Raw genomic sequence first — 18,628 nt, 5'->3', positions numbered from 1 at the left:
AAGAAGGTCCACTGTGGCTGGTCGTCTCAGGCCACTACCGATGACACCTACACAGGACCACTATCACAAATGTGCCACGAGTGTCCCATACATTCAAACAACAAGCATCTTCAGTGAGAAGAGTAGCAACAAGGAAATAAAAGAAGATAATCTACTCTCCCACAGAGCCCCATTAGAGGATAAGCCCATCTCCAGCAGGGTCGGGCACAGAGGTTTTAAGGGGTGGACCAGGAATATAGCAAATGCCCTGATAAAGCTTTGTTGCTGTTTGCCAAGGAGAAAGAAACCTCGCCTGGGGCAGAAAGGAATCTCACCCCAGAAATGAGCCACAGGGAGAGTCCAGATAACAAGCAGCAGGCACAGCCCAGGTACCTTCGTGCTTTGTCCTTTCTAGTTTGCTCTATGCTGGTCCTTCCTCTTGTCTCTGGTTTCCATTTTCCCCACAATTCTTACCTTGTATCTTCTCTAAGTTCTTTTATGAGGTTTCCGCAACACCAAGCCTTCTCCCTCTTCTTGATTTCTCCTCTTCCCAGCAGGGACTCAATATGAATTCCCCACTCTACAGAGTTTTCTTGTTGACCCATCCCTTCAGATGGACTCCAACTCCCCCTTAGGCCAATAGCTCCCACAGGGTGAGGACTAGAGATTCATGGGCTCATGGACTCATCCATGGGCTACTGGTTCTAGCACATGTGGTCATCAATCACAAGTGCTGCAGAACAGAGTCTTATGTTTTCAAATGTAACATCCCACTCCAGTAAGCCTTAAAATTAATAACAAGGTTTGTCACTGAATAAGTATCAACAACCTAGTTTGTGGGTTATTGTTGATGGTCAGAATCCTGCATGCATGCATATTGTTTTGCATACTGATTTTTTCATTCCTAAGACCTAGCAATTAATATATATTGTTACATATATATATATACATATATATATATATATATGTAACATTTCTAAATGATTTCTTTCAAACATCTTAACTGAGAAGTAGAAGAGAAGATTTAATAAAATAATAAGGCAATCAAAGCTCCAAATGGTAATCTAAGTATTCTACCGCATAAGATTTTTGCTTAGAATAAATTGACTTTTTTTCCTCTCACAGTGCCATCTTGAAATTCTGTCATGTCCTGAGAATAAACAGGAGGTGATTTTAGACACATGGCCAACGAAAAGACACCAGCAGAAGCTACAGCACCAACAGGAGAAACAGCAATAGCACCAGCAGCATTAGCAGCAGAAGGAGGAGGAGGAGGAGAAAGATGAGGAAGAGGAGGATTCCCCAACACCAATCTCCTCCCTCCTCTTGATTTCTCCTCTTCCCAGCAGGGACCCAATATGAATGATGAGTTCCCCACTCTACAGAGTTGTCTTGTTGACCCATCCCTTCAGATGGACTCCATCTCCCCCTTAGGCCAATAGCTCCACAGGGTGAGAACTAGAGGGTCATGGGATCATGGACTCTTCCATGGGCTACTAATCCATAGAGAAACGGGCCTGTAATACCAGACACTCAAGACACACAGTAGGTAGGGGGATCAGAACTTCAAGGCTAGCCTGGTCTACATCATGAGTTTAAGATCAGCTTGGACAACTTAGTGACACCCTTTTTCTAGAGGTGAGGAGGGCTAAGGCTACCAACTCAGTGGTAGAGTACTCGTGGGGAAACAGACTGCTGTCCATTGACACCTCTCCTTCCTTGCTCGGAAATACACAATGGTATTAGAAGAGTCAAAGGTTCCTGGCCTAGCATCCACTATTCTATTTGCTACATCATTAAGGGTGCAGTTTTTGGGGTGGAGTTTTTGGTATTTTGGTCAGGGATCAAATCTATGAAATAAAACTTAAGCAATACTCTCATTGCTGTCATAGTGGGAGGTGGATGATAAATGCTTGCCCACCTGCATCAGTACAAAGCTGGTTCCTTGGACTCCCTGCAAACACATCACTGCTAACTGTGTGCCTGGTATAGGCTTTTCCAGGACTATCCATAGCTTGAAAACCTTCCCTGCTATGGACCCTTGAGTGGGCATCCTGCCTTTCTCAGTCTCAGAATGGAGCAAAGATCCCCTGCTCACCTCTAGGTTCACAGGTCAGGGGCCTCTTCCATACCATAATGAACAAGACTGGCACAGCTGCACACACCTTGGAAAAAGAATGTATTGGCAACCCTTAACAAAAAAGATGGTTCTTACTTTCGATTATGGCATTCTATAAAATACGGGTATTTCCTGGTATAATTACACATGTCATTGATTGTGTGTGTGCGTATGTTTTTGAGGTTGGAGGGGGATAATTCATTTCTCTAAGCCCCTTCCTCAATGCTGGGTGAAAAACATTGACTCTCATATAGATTTTAATAATTATACATTTATTTATATATTTTTAAGATTCGTTTATTTTTCCAACTTTTGTAGCTCTTTCTGTGTGTGTGTGTGTGTGTGTGTGTGTGTGTGTGTGTGTGTAATTAGATATAATACTCAGGGTCAGTAATCCTACCCTTGAGCTACCTTATAACTTTTTATGTTTTAAACAGCTTTATTATGATATCTTTGATATATAAAGCTGATATGTGCTAGAGGTGAGCATCTTGATGTTCTTAAAGACATGTTCTTCCTCAGATACAGAACGCGAGCTGGCTAAAATCCTTGCTACTCCTGCAGATTAACCTTGTCATGCACTGAAGCAATGGGGCACATACTAAGCACACTCCCTGAGCTGCTTCCTAGGTTGGTAGCACTGGCTCCATCCCAGGCACAGCTGGAGTGGGCAGCTGTAAGGTTGAGGACCTGCACTCAGGACACTGGGCCCCAGGAGCACCTCACCTGCTGGTCATCCTGTGTACCTCTGAATGTCACTCCTGGGTTCTCACTGCCTGGCACTTAACCATAGACACCACTGTAGAACTGTCTAAGGCCAGAAGGGCAAAAACATTGTTGTTATAAATTTCTACTATGGAAACATTAAATGTTGTGCTTCTTGAACAGTTTTATGAAATGAACCTGGGAGAAACGCAAGAAATATGGCCTGAAGTCTCTTCTGGAACTGCCACTCCAGCATAAGCGTCCACAGGCAGTCAGTCTCCTCTGCACTACCGTCCCCCTTGTTTTGCAACTCATGGATCTCCTTGCTTAGCATATCCACAAGGTGCATTTGCTGTTGCTTCTCCAGCTTCTTCTTGACATCTTATTTTTATGGGTCTGGAGACAGACTCCCCAGAGGACAGTACCTCTTTTCTGATAATTATGAACTGCAGATCCCTGTGCTCAATAGTGGGGGGCTGCTGCAGGGACTACAACACCAGAATGACTGTTTCTTGGGGCCTCTGCAGTGTGGAAGGTTTTCCTGGTTTGGTCGGTGTGGTCAAAGATGAGAAGGAAGCAAGTTCAGGGAATGAGAGTGCATCTGTCGCCCTTTCCTCTCCTGCTCCCTGTGCTTCCTCTCTGCTTCCTTGTCCAGACAGGCCTTCTATATCTCAGACCACCACTGCTGCTCCTCACTCTTTTTTCCCAGCCACCTGTGCAGACTTGGATGCTGCCTTGTTTGCAGAAGGAGGGGGGAGTGGCAAATCCACTGAAATGCCACCAATATCTGGTGTAGTGGACCTGTGGTAGAGGAGGTGGTGGAGGGAGGTCTGTTCATATGGGCTGGGAGACAGTCACAGGGGTGGGCAGCACCTCTGCTGGGGTTTCCCAATGGCCAGGACCACTCTTGGTCAGAGTGGAAGCAGGGGCAACTGACTTGGAGGAAGAGTTCAGGTGCTCCTGGCTGCATGTGCTAGATTCCACTGAGGACCTCTGGATCCACATATCACTGTCACACTAGAGACCCTTGCCAGCCTCTACTCAATGGAGCTCAAGTAGGTAAAACTTCCTGAAGCTCTTCCTTGGAAGGGGTAAGAGGCTGAGAAAAGAAAAGAGGAAGCTATACTACTTCAGGGACTCACCAGAGATATTAGCAAAATTTCATGCATGTTTCTTCCTCACAGAGGAGGTAACAAAAACTGGGGAATGGTTATATAACCAGACCTGACACTGCTTTATGGCTCACTGGCCAAGTAGCCAGCTGTTCCTGTGTCTACAAAGGAATAAAAAGATTTTTTCTATACACTGATGCATACTGTTTGTGGCATTGTCACTCCTGAAATTTAGCTCCTAACTTCAGGTCTAGGTAGAGGGGTCTGTTCTTGTGAAATGTAAAGAAGTAAACAATCAGATGCTTAAAACTGCATAAAAGGCATACTTTTTCCTCAGGTATCTGTTTTACAATCTTTTAAAAAGCATTCATGGGAGTTGACACCCTGAAACAAGCTTTGCCATTTCAGGAAAAGTGTGATGGAGGGAAGATTTGTACAGTGGGTTACTGGGAAGACAGGATTGTAAAGGAAATAAATAAATGGTTTTCTAAAAAGCATGTATTTTAAATGCCATGCTAAAAATTATAATTTTGACACTATGCTTTCAATAAAAAACATTTCACATTTTATTTACTAATTTAAACTAATTCTCATTTTCCCAGATTCATTAATTTAGTATTAATGTACTTGAGTAGCGTAATAAAAATAAAACTGAAAAAAATAAAAAGTAAAAATAAAAGCTGAGTCAGGGGCAGAAGAGGATTCACAATACTGCACCTAACAGACTGTGAATATATCTAGTAAACCGTACCATCAGATCTGATCTGTATCATGATCCAGAAGTATTTCTCAGCATCATGCACTCAGTCTCAACTAACTTCTTCCTTGAAAAGCTGAGCAACAGCTGTGGTAGGAGCTACTACATGGGACTTTTAGGGTCTCACTTTATAAAAATAATTTATGTGTATGAGTGTTTGCCCAGCATGTGTGCACATGAATGCTTGACTGGTGTCAAAAGAACTTAGAAGAAGTTTTCAAATCCCCTGAAATTAGAGGTTTAGGCAGTTGTGAGCTAACACTGGTGTTGTAAAATACTGAACCATCTTTCCAGCCCCAGATTTTGATAACTTTTAGGAGGAGCCATATCTCAATACAGGATTACTATATGTTGGCTAACCTGGCTTGAGTCACTAGCTCTTACCTCTCTGCACCATGGAGGACAATGGCTGGGTAAGACAGGTGGACAGGCAGTGAGAGAGGATGCCTTGATTTGCAACTTCCAGTGTAACCATGGAACTGGTTGTAGTCATGAGTTCTGCTGCCCTAGGAAGAAAATATAAAGAAACAGCGGTCACTGTCATAGAGGAGTCTATGTTCAGAATACTTGTGCTTAGGTTCCTCAGCCTGGTTGCTGTTTGGGGAAATAAACCAGACTTTCAGAAGATTATGTCCTGTCCACATTACTTATGATAATTAATTATAAAACAGGTAAATATAGTCTATTCTATAACATTAACATTAAGATATTTAAAGATTTTACAAGCTCTAACTATATGTGTACATATTTATATAATTATTTAATAAAATGTTCTATACTAATATACATTCTTATGAGTGAACCCAAAATGAGAATCATGTGCTCTAAGAAATAGGGTTATAGTGAAGGTAAGCTTTTACCTTCACAAAGAGCTTTTACATCACTTCTTTTTGAATTCAAATTTCAAAATTAAATGCAAACTATCACTTCAGTACACTAAAACTAACCAATTAGTTGATGCGTTTAAGTGACCAATTAGTCATACCTTTCCAGAGAAAATCCAACCAGACTAAATTCATCCACAATGAGGAGTTGGTCATGGGCACCTAGTTGTCCAACCTGAGCCACCAGAAGGGTGTAGGGAGAAAAGAAAAAAGGCAGCGTCACTGGTTGCTGCCGCTGCGGAGAGCTCATAGGCAGCACCCCACGAGCAAACTTGAGCCTCAGGACCACAGGTAAGACCAACTTTTCTGCTGCAAGAGACCTGCCTGGTGAACTCAGGACACACAGAGGCAAAAATCCTCCAGGACCAGGCATTTCCAGGGTTTACCGAGAGTCCCAAACCCGCAGATCCCGAAACGCAGCAGCTCTCTGCTCCCAAACCCTGTGGGAGAGAGACCTCACTGCCTGGTCAGGTTGGCACTCCTGAGGCTGCAGAGCAGAAGAGACCACCAACACTGCTCACCTCTGCCCACATCCCTGGCCCAATAGGAAACTGTTTAAGGCCTCTGGGTTCCCGCAGAGGAGGGCCCAGGTTCAGCAGGACCGCTGCATCTGACACACCACCAGAACCTGAAGGGACAGACGGGATAAACAGTTCTCTGCACCCAAATCCCGTGGGAGGGAGAGCTAAACCTTCAGAGAGGCAGACATGCCTGGGAAACCAGAAGAGACTGCACTCTGCACATATCTCTGACGCCAGAGGAAAACACCAAACTCCATTTGGAACCCTGGTGCACGGAAGCTCCCAGAAAGGGCAGCGCAGATCTTCCTGGTTGCTGCCGCCGCAGAGAGCTCATAAGCAACACCCCACGAGCAAACTTGAGCCCCAGGACCACAGGTAAGACCAACTTTTCTGCTGCAAGTGACCTGCCTGGTGAACTCCAGACACAGGCCCACAGGAACAGCTGAAGACCTATAGATAGGAAAAACTACACGCCCGAAGGCAGAACACTCTGTCCCCATAACTGGCTGAAAGAAAACAGGAAAACAGGTCTACAGCACTCCTGACACACAGGCTTATAGGACAGTCTAGCCACTGTCAGAAATAGCAGAACAAAGTAACACTAGAGATAAACTGATGGCGAGAGGCAAGCACAGGAACCCAAGCACCAGAAACCAAGACTACATGGCACCATCGGAGCCCAATTCTCCTATCAAAACAAACATGGAATATCCAAACACACCAGAAAAGCAAGATCTAGTTTCAAAATCATATTTGATCATGATGCTGGAGGACTTCAAGAAAGACGTGAAGAACTCCCTTAGAGAAACACAGGAAAACATTAATAAACAAGTAGAAGCCTACAGAGAGGAATCGCAAAAACCCCTGAAAGAATTCCAGGAAAATATAAATAAACAAGTAGAAGCCCATAGAGAGGAGTCACAAAAATCCCTGAAAGAATTCCAGGAAAACACAATCAAACAGTTGAAGGAATTAAAAATGGAAATAGAAACAATCAAGAAAGAACACATGGAAACAACCCTGGATATAGAAAACCAAAAGAAGAGACAAGGAGCTGTAGATACAAGCTTCACCAACAGAATACAAGAGATGGAAGGGAGAATCTCAGGAGCAGAAGATTCCATAGAAATCATTGACTCAACTGTCAAAGATAATGTAAAGCGGAAAAAGCTACTGGTCCAAAACATACAGGAAATCCAGGACTCAATGAGAAGATCAAACCTAAGGAAAATAGGTATAGAAGAGAATGAAGACTCCCAGCACAAAGGACCAGTAAATATCTTCAACAAAATCATAGAAGAAAACTTCCCTAACCTAAACAGATACCCATAGGCATACAAGAAGCCTACAGAACTCCAAATGGATTGGACCAGAAAAGAAACACCTCCCGTCACATAATAGTCAAAACACCAAACACACAACATAAAGAAAGAATATTAAAAGCAGTAAGGGAAAAAGGTCAAGTAACACATAAAGGCAGACCTATCAGAATCACACCAGACTTTTCACCAGAAACTATGAAAGCCAGAAGATCCTGGACAGATGTCATACAGACCCTAATAGAACACAAATGTCAGCCCAGGTTACTGTATCCTGCAAAACTCCCACTTAACATAGATTGAGAAACCAAGATATTCCAGGACAAAAACAAATTTACACAATATCTTTCTACAAATCCAGCACTACAAAGGATAATAAATGGTAAAGCCCAACATAAGGAGGCAAGCTATACCCTAGAAGAAGCAAGAAACTAATCGTCTTGGCAACAAAACAAAGAGAAGAAAAGCACAAAAACATAACCTCATATCCAAATATAAATATAACAGGAAGCAATAATCACTATTCATTAATATCTCTCAACATCAGTGGCCTCAACTCCCCAATAAAAAGGCATAGATTAACAAACTGGATACGCAACGAGGACCCTGCATTCTGCTGCCTACAGGAAACACACCTCAGAGACAAAGACAGACACTACCTTAGAGTGAAAGGCTGGAAAACAACTTTCCAAGCAAATGGTCGGAAGAAGCAAGGTGGCGTAGCCATTCTAATATCACATACAATCAATTTTCAACTAAAAGTCATCAAAAAAGATAAGGAAGGACACTTCATATTCATCAAAGAAAAAATCCACCAAGATGAACTCTCAATCCTAAATATCTGGGCCCCAAATACAAGGGCACCTACATACGTAAAAGAAACCTTACTAAAGCTCAAAACACACATTGCACCTCACACAATAATAGGAGATTTCAACACCCCCACTCTCATCAATGGACAGATCATGGAAACAGAAATTAAACAGAGACGTAGACAGACTAAGAGAAGTCATGAGCCAAATGGACTTAACAGATATTTATAGAACATTCTATCCTAAAGCAAAAGGATATACCTTCTTCTCAGCTCCTCATGGCACTTCCTCCAAAACTGACCATATAATTGGTCAAAAAACGGACCTCAACAGGTACAGAAAGATAGAAATAATCCCATGCGTGCTATCGGACCACCACGGCCTAAAACTGGTCTTCAATAACAATAAAGGAAGAATGCCCACATATACGTGGAAATTGAACAATGCTCTATTCAATGATAACCTTGTCAAGGAAGAAATAAAGAAAGAAATTAAAGACTTTTTAGAATTTAATGAAAATGAAGGTACAACATACCCAAACTTATGGGACACAATGAAAGCTGTGGTATAGAGGAAAACTCATAGCGCTGAGTGCCTGCAGAAAGAAACAGGAAAGAGCATATGTCAGCAGCTTGACAGCACACCTAAAAGCTCTAGAACAAAAAGAAGCAAATACACCCAGGAGGAGTAGAAGGCAGGAAATAATCAAGCTCAGAGCTGAAATCAACCAAATAGAAACAAAAAGGACCATAGAAAGAATCAACAGAACCAAAAGTTGGTTCTTTGAGAAAATCAGCAAGATAGATAAACCCTTAGCCAGACTAATGAGAGGACACAGAGAGTGTGTCCAAATTAACAAAATCAGAAATGAAAAGGGAGACATAACTACAGATTCAGAGGAAATTCTAAAAATCATCAGATGTTATTATAAAAGCCTATATTCAACAAAACTTGAAAATCAGCCGGAAATGGACAATTTCCTAGACAGATACCAGGTACCGAAGTTAAATCAGGAACAGATAAACCAGTTAAACAACCCCATAACGCCAAAGGAAATAGAAGCAGTCATTAAAGGTCTCCCAACCAAAAAGAGCCCAGGTCCAGACGGGTTTAGTGCAGAATTCTATCAGACCTTCATAGAAGACCTCATACCAATATTATCCAAACTATTCCACAAAATTGAAACAGATGGATCACTACCGAATTCCTTCTATGAAGCCACAATTACTCTTATACCTAAACCACACAAAGTCCAACAAAGAAAGAGAACTTCAGACCAATTTCCCTTATGAATATCGACGCAAGAATACTCAATAAAATTCTGGCAAACCGAATCCAAGAGCACATTAAAACAATCATCCACCATGATCAAGTAGGCTTCATCCCAGGCATGCAGGGATGGTTTAATATACGGAAAACCATCAACGTGATCCATTATATAAACAAACTGAAAGAACAAAACCACATGATCATTTCATTAGATGCTGAGAAAGCATTTGACAAAATTCAACACCCCTTCATGATAAAAGTCCTGGAAAGAATAGGAATTCAAGGCCCATACCTAAACATAGTAAAAGCCATATACAGCAAACCAGTTGCTAACATTAAACTAAATGGAGAGAATCTTGAAGCAATCCCACTAAAATCAGGGACTAGACAAGGCTGCCCACTCTCTCCCTACTTATTCAATATAGTTCTTGAAGTTCTAGCCAGAGCAATCAGACAACAAGAGGAGGTCAAGGGATACAGGTTGGAAAAGAAGAAGTCAAAATATCACTATTTGCAGATGACATGATAGTATATTTAAGTGATCCCAAAAGTTCCACCAGAGAACTGCTAAAGCTGATAAACAACTTCAGCAAAGCGGCTGGGTATAAAATTAACTCAAATAAATCAGTAGCCTTCCTCTACACAAAAGAGAAACAAGCCGAGAAAGAAATTAGGGAAACACCACCCTTCATAATAGACCCAAATACCAAAGTAACTCGGTGTGACTTTAACCAAGCAAGTAAAAGATTTGTACAATAAGAACTTGAAGACTCTGAAGAAAGAAATTGAAGAAGACCACAGAAGATGGAAAGATCTCCCATGCTCATGGATTGGCAGGATTAATATAGTAAAAATTGCCATTTTACCAAAAGCGATCTACAGATTCAATGCAATCCCCATCAAAATACCAATCCAATTCTTCAAAGAGTTAGACAGAACAATTTTCAAATTCATCTGGAATAACAAAAAACCCAGGATAGCTAAATTATCATCAACAATAAAAGGACTTCAGGGGGAATCACTATCTCTGAACTCAAGCAGTATTACAGAGCAATAGTGATAAAAACTGCATGGTATTGGTACAGAGACAGACAGATACACCAATGGAACAGATTTGAAGAACCAGAAATGAACCCGCACACCTATGGGCACTTGATTTTTGACAAGGGAGCCAAAACCATCCAATGGAAAAAAGATAGCATTTCCAGCAAATGGTGCTGGTTCACCTGGAGGTCAACATGTAGAAGAATGCAGATCGATCCATGCTTATCACCCTGTACAAAGCTTAAGTCCAAGTGGATCAAGGACCTCCATATCAAACCAGACACACTCAAACTAATAGAAGAAAAACTAGGGAAGCATCTGGAACACATGGGCACTGGAAAAAATTTCCTGAACAAAACACCAATGGATTATGCTCTAAGATCAAGAATCGACAAATGGGATCTCATAAAACTGCAAAGCTTCTGTAAGGCAAAGGACACTGTGGTTAGGACAAAACGGCAACCAACAGATTGGGAAAAGATCTTTACCAATCCTACAACAGATAGGGGCCTTATATCCAAAATATACAAAGAACTCAAGAAATTAGACCGCAGGGAGACAAATAACCCTATTAAAAATGGGGTTCAGAGCTAAACAAAGAATTCACAGTTGAGGAATACCGAATGGCTGAGAAACACCTAAAAAATGTTCAAAATTTTAGTCATAAGGGAAACGCAAATCAAAACAACCCCGAGATTTCACCTCACACCAGTGAGAATGGCTAAGATCAAAAACTCAGGTGAAAGCAGATGCTGGCGAGGATGTGGAGAAAGAGGAACACTCCTCCATTGTTGGTGGGATTGCACACTGGTACAATCATTCTGGAAATCAGTCTGGAGGTTCCTCAGAAAATTGGACATTGAACTGCCTGAGGATCCAGCTATACCTCTCTTGGGCATATACCCCAAAAATGCCCCAACATATAAAAAAGACACGTGCTCCACTATGTTCATCGCAGCCTTTATTTATAATAGCCAGAAGCTGGAAAGAACCCAGATGCCCTTCTACAGAGGAACGGATACAGAAACGTGGTACATCTACACAATGGAATATCACTCAGCTATCAAAAACAATGACTTTATGAAATTCGTAGGCAAACGGGTGTAACTGGAAAATATCATCCTGAGTGAGGTAACCCAATCACAGAAAAACACACATGGTATGCACTCACTGAGAAGTGGCTATTAGCCCAAATGCTTGAATTACCCTAGATGGCTAGAACAAATGAAACTCAAGACAGATGATCAAAATGTGAATGCTTCACTCCTTCTTTAAAAGGGGAACAAGAATACACTTGACAGGGAATAGAGAGACAAAGATTAAAACAGACACAGAAGGAACACCCATTCAGAGCCTGTCCCACATGTGGCCCATACATATACAGCCATCCAATTAGACAAGATGGATGAAGCAAAGAAGTGCAGACTGACAGGAGCCGGATGTAGATCGCTCCTGAGAGACACAGCCAGAATACAGCAAACACAGAGGCGAATGCCAGCAGCAAACCACTGAACTGAGTATAGGACCCCCGTTGAAGGAATCAGAGAAAGAATTGGAAGAGCTTGAAGTGGCTCGAGACCCCATATGAACAACAATGCCAAACAACTAGAGCTTCCAGGGACTAAGCCACTACCTAAATACTATACATGGACTGACCCTGGACTCTGACCTCATAGGTAGCAATGAATATCCTAGTAAGAGCACCAGTGGAAGAGGAAGCCCTGGGTCCTGCTAAGACTGAACCCCCAGTGAACTAGATTGTTGGGGGAGGGTGGCAATGTGGGGAGGATGGGGAGGGGAACACCAATAAAGAAGGGGAGGAGGGAGGGGGATGTTTGCCCGGAAACCGGGAAAGGGAATAACACTCGAAATGTAAATAAGGAATACTCAAGTTAATAAAAAAAAAAAAAACAGTGGGGAAAAAAGGCAGCATCAATGCACAGCAGCATTCCTCACACCACACAGTCAGTGCAGCAGCATCCCTCACACCACACAGTCAGTAGACAGCAGCATTCCTCACACCACACAGTCAGTGCACAGCCGCATTCCTCACACCACACAGTCAGTACACAGCAGCATTCCTCACACCACACAGTCAGTGCACAGCCGCATTCCTCACACCACACAGTCAGTGCACAGCAGCATTCCTCACACCACACAGTCAGTGCACAGCAGCATTCCTCACACCACACAGTCAGTGCACAGCAGCATTCCTCACACCACACAGTCAGTGCACTGCAGCATTCCTCAGACCATATTCAATGAACTGCAGTGTTCTTCACACCACACAGCATCCACAGCCATGAGCATCTGCACACTTTTTCACAAAGCTCGAGTGCAGAATGCCCTTCACTGATTCCTTTAAAACAAATACTGGCCACATCTGCAACACTGCCTTGGACAACGACTTAACATACATTTCCAGTTTATACCGGCCAGCACCCTATGCAAAAACAAGGTCAGAACAGCACAATGAAATCACACAGCAGGAAATGAGCAAAATCCTACCCACATATACCCTGGAATCTTGACTAGTTAGGAAAATTTCTATTTTATGGTTCCAAACTTCTAAGAAAAATACTCCTGTAAAATGGACAATTGGGTCAGAAAATGCCTATGGACTTGGAATACTCAAAATGATTATTTATAAAGTCTAAAACAGCTACAAATCTAAAGGAATGAGAAACATAACAAGTGACCAGCCCTTACCCACATCAGGACAGAAAACCAGCTTGGTACTAAATAATCCAGCATCTGCCTTCTCTATCTTCCATTTAAACATAATTTATAAATTTTAAAACAAGAAATTAACTTCTTGGAGGAAGCAGTTAACAGCATTTTGTAAGGAACTATTATCCAGAAAGTACTCTACTGGAATTCATACCCTGGAACTGAACAGTCAAATGCACTTACAATAGCATTCTATGGAAAGCTAATGAAATGTTTGAGAAAAAACTTAGGTATGGTATATAATTTCAGGATCATCAATATTCTGCTTAGAGATCATAATATAACAACAAAAGAGTTTTGGATCACATAGGGAAATATTATACAATGCAGTCATGTGCATGAAGCCTTACCCGGACATTACTGGAATTAGCACAACATTATGTGTATACTTTTGTACTAACAATAAAAATAACTTACCATAATAACTGTGAGATAGTATATCATATAATAATGTATCATAAAAAGTGACTTCAAGAAATGAAGAAAAATTTCTAAAGAAGGAATCAAGAAGATGTTATTTTATATGCACACCATCTGTATTTCCACCCAGTAGTTAACATTTTAGTTTACCTTTTTCATTGGTGAGACTGGTCCATTTTCTCCCCTGCAGTAGGGAGTAGGGACAAGGCAGCAGTCATCAAGTATGCAGTGTGTTACTGTTTCATAGGCATACAACCTGTGTTTTATTTACATATAAATATATGGATGTATGTAATAAAATTATGAATAAAATAATAAATTACATTGTACATTAATATATAAATAGAAATTATATATTATAAAAGAGAATTGTCTTATATAGGGTTCTTTAGAGTCACAGAACTTATGGGTAATCTCTGTACAGAGAGACAATTTGTTGATGACTTGCAGTCTGTAGTCCAACTCCCCAACCATGATCAGCAGCAGGTATGAATGGGAGTCCAAGGATCTAGCAGTGGCTCAGTCCCACAAGGCAGGCAGACAGGCAGGTGAAAAAGAGAGACTCTTCCTTCTTCCAATGTCCTCATGTAAATCCCCAGCAGAAGGTGTGTCCCAGGTTAAAGGTGCATACAACCACAGCTGGATCTGGGACTTGCTTTGTCCCAGGTGACCTTGAACACAGAGACCTCCTTGCCTTAAGCTCCTGAGATTCCTAGCCACTTTGCCTCATGATCTCCATGCCAAGATGCAGTTCAGAAACTTGTATCTCCCAGCCTCAACATCAGGATCAAAGGTGAGCTTTACAATTCTGGGTTGTAGTTCATTCCACTTATAGTCAAGTTCACAACCAGGAATAGCCACTACGAGTATATACGATGTGTCATTATACATGCACAATATATATACATACATATACATATACATATAAATTTGAAAACACAACATTTTATTAGTATATATTAACCGAGTAAAGTGACAGATGTGGCATTTGTCTGCACATCATGCATGGGTGGGAGAAGAAATTATAAGCCCTTGCATCAAATGAGGAGCTGCAGTTAACAGCAGCTGATAGAAATTCATTCTTCCTTGGGGGAAGGCCATTGGTACGACTCCCAGTGAACAGCTGTACACACAGTATGCAAGCCTGACCAGGTCTAACAGGGCTTAATGAGATACAAAAAAATGTGTTTATGTGTATTTCTGTACACACACACACACACACACACACACACACACACACACACACACACACAGAGGGGTGGTTTAGTGGTGCTGACTTTTAACCCAGGATCTGATTCAGGCGGACCTCTGTGAGTTCTAGACTAATCTGATTTACACAGCCAGTCCCAGACTAACCAGGGCTATAGAGTCAAAAGGGGGATTCTGAGAGAAATCTTTTAGAATTTGGAGGAGAGAAGTTAGGGTTGATAAGACCATATTTTACTGTATAGATGTATGGAAATTTAAATAAGTGAGAAAATACATGAAGTAACTGAGAGGAAAAAAGTACACTCAATAATGGCAACTTTTTGAACTGACTTTGGTCCAGTTACTTGGCAAAGCAGAAATAAATATGCCTTTAACTGATTTCATCTATGGCAATGCCACTTTCCTTGAGTCAAAACACTTAACATAGATGATTGGAAATGACCTTGAAATCACAGTTACCCTCAGCATCCATGGGCTACATTGAAAATTTATAGTTCTGATTAAGAAGCTGGAAGATATTTCATAACTTTGTATTATCCACTGCGGATTATTTTATAGATCTATAGAATTCCACAACTCAGCTGTTAATTCATTCAACTCTCCCAGTAAACATCCATGGTACAGTAATGATGCCCTAATCTCTTTGAACAGGTGCTCTGGTGCAGAGTTTGCCTGAGATAGCCCAACAGCTGCATCCTCTCTTGTCTCCTTCTAGAGAGCTTCATGACTCTGCTGAACAGATTATAAAGTTGGTTATTTGTTTGGATTTTACTTGGGATTTTTGTTTTTAGCCTTTTCCCTGATATCTTTCCATGATATATATTCTATTTTTCTCACTTTGATTTTAGTTCATTTCAAGCACATTATGCTACATGCAATTTTAAAATAACCCAGCACTAAGTCTGGCTAAACACAGGCATCAGAGTTTCACGCAGCCTTCATGGCTACTTCTATGCACTTGTTACTCTGCATCCTAAGGCTCGATTGCTAAGCCGATTGTGAACCAGTTTAACATAAAATACCTTGACTACTCAAGATGAAATTGCTCTTTGTTTGAGCATGTGAAAAGATAGTCTTTTTATGAGCCAAATTTAATAATAACCAATCCTAAGTCTTTGCTCATGCCTTGTGAAGGATGGCATAAGGAATCTTTACCTTTCTTGTTTGGTTCTCTAGAATTTTCTAGTTCTTCAGGGTGGCTCCCTCTGCCCTTTCTGACCCAGAGATCTCTGGAAGGAGTCCAGGGCCTAATTACTTTTCCTATAAGCAGAAACATAAGGTCTTTCTCCCAAACTAGCATGTCCTTTAGCCAGTAACCAGAAAGATTTTTAGCTTGACATCTTTCCCAGAAAAATAGTAAAATAACCAGAAAATTCAAAATCACACACATTTTGAAAATTAAATTCTCAACAAAGTAACTAAACCAAACAAGCACAGTAGAAACCTTTCTTTCCGGCCTTTTCTAATCTGCCAGGCCAGGATATTGAACCCACTTTTGAGAGAACAGGAGCATCCTGTGAGACACTGAGACTTTCCTAGAGGATTTTATCCTCATCCAATCTCTGTTGTCTGCTTTGCAGGTTGTAGTTTTTCTGTTAGCTCAGCTTCTCCCTGCACAGCAGGAGCTCCCAGATAATCTGGGCCCATTTTCCCTGAGTTAGCTCTGAACCTCAGGAGGAATTCCCCAGGTGACTGAGGCCAAAATTGTGTCCTCTTCTATCCAATTAAATCAAATTAGCAACAACTAAACCAAACTTTATTAAAAGCAGGCACCCTTTACTTTCCCTCTCTGCCTGGAGCCATTCATTATACTGATTCTTTTTACAGGAGGAGAACTCAGAGCCTGATATGGGTCTGTCTATCCCTGTGTTTAAGATTCCCATGTGCTGGAGTCCCTTGACTCATCTCTGCTATTTCAGGAATCTAATTCTCTCATCCCTAGGACAAGAATCCTAACTCCCTAGTGGATTGTTGACTACCACACTCGACGTCATCTATTGCATGTAGTTTTAAATTAAACCCATGCTAATTCATTCTATGCTCTGGTATCAGTGGTTAGGTTCACCCTCCATGGCTAGTTCTATGCAGCCATCTTGTCTTGGTTCCTGCTGTTAGTTTGCTACTTTAACCAAACAAATTTTAACTAAAGTGCCTGGAGTGCTGTTGCATTTCTCATCCCACCCACACCCTCTGGCTGGCCTGCAGAAGGCTGGGTAAAGTTCCTCTCACAGGACTTGCCTTCGTCATTTGAAATGAAAATACCAGAGGTTTATACTAACCAGATTTACATGGGTAAATCTCCAAACCAAAAACGCCAATGGAAGGAACAGAAAACTCAAAAATATAACGACAAAGTGTACGATTAGATTGGACAAATACACCTCTACACTACTCTGTTGCCCATTTATGAAATCTCTAGCTATTTGTGGCTCCTCCAGGCCACAGGGGTCTGCTCCATTTTCAACCTCTTCCTCCTCCATCTCCTTCTTGCCCACATCCTCCATCTCTATTTTTTTCTCTCCCTTTTCCAATGCATTCTGCTCTACCTTTTCCTTCCATTGTCCAATCAGAGGAAGTAACCTTTATTTGGCTAATTACTATTTCACCTGACATCATCTGAATATGTGATCTATTGCACTACAGGTCCACCCTGTTGGGAAAGCAAAAATACAAAGAGCAATCCACAAGACATTTTGCTCAATTTGAGTTAACACATATAGTAATTTCACTACATCTTTTTCATCATTTTTATTCTATTGTTATTAAGTTATTTCTAGGGAATATTTGTAGTTTTTAACTACAATGCTTACACATAGTAAGGAGGAGTTACAACACCCTAGACCTGAGCAGAATCTCTGAGGAGGTATACTTCCACTGTCAATACAAAGACTTAAGGACCATGGGACACAGGAGCAACACCAAGGTCCCAATACCACACCATCAGCTCCCTGGCAGCCCCATGACCATCAAACTGCTTCTAAAGAAGCAATGGTGCCAGCCACTCATGACCAAGGCAGAGACAATGATGATGGTCGACCACCTGAACAGCATCTTATTTCCCCAAGTAAGAGCTCATTGAAGGACAACAATTTTATGAAAACACCAGAAAATGGGGGTAAGGTAGAGGAGGATAAAGTCAGGCAAATATTTAGGCAAATTAGAGCAACTGTGAGCTAATGCCATGAGCACGGTATAGTACACAGGGAACTCAAACCATATAAGATTATGTTGGACATAAATGGATAAGTTAAAATCATAGACTTTCTTTCGCCTTAGAACACAAGTTGAACCAGGGCAATGCTGAACTGGCACTGTGGTGCTTTGTCTTTTGGAACTCCTGAACTCTTGCCCAGCAAACTTTATGATAGTCCACAAAATGACATTTGGACCTTAGTTTTACATGGTACTTAAAAAGTTAAAATCTTTACTCTGTATTCATACTAGATTTGAAAAGACTTGTTGTGGCAATTGTATTCTGCCACCTGTTGGGTGTTAGAAGAGATGGATAACCTGCTTAGCCTCTTAATGATACTCAACATGAAATATAGGATGACAGTCACTGATGTGATGATGTACCGCTGGTTAAAGGAAGACCGGAAGGCTTTCTCAAATCCCTATGAGGACTGAGCTCCATCACACAAGACCCTGTAATTGTGGACAACATGGAACATATTGAGTCCAGAGCCTAAGATATTACAATGTATAATCAACCCATGGGATCATGTTGCTTACTGTCCTGGCAAGTTCT

Source organism: Rattus norvegicus, chromosome 1 (genome assembly GCF_021556685.1).
Source record: "Rattus norvegicus strain SHRSP/BbbUtx chromosome 1, alternate assembly SHRSP_T2T, whole genome shotgun sequence".
Lineage (NCBI taxonomy): Eukaryota > Metazoa > Chordata > Mammalia > Rodentia > Muridae > Rattus > Rattus norvegicus.
Note: the sequence above shows the minus strand (reverse complement) of the source record.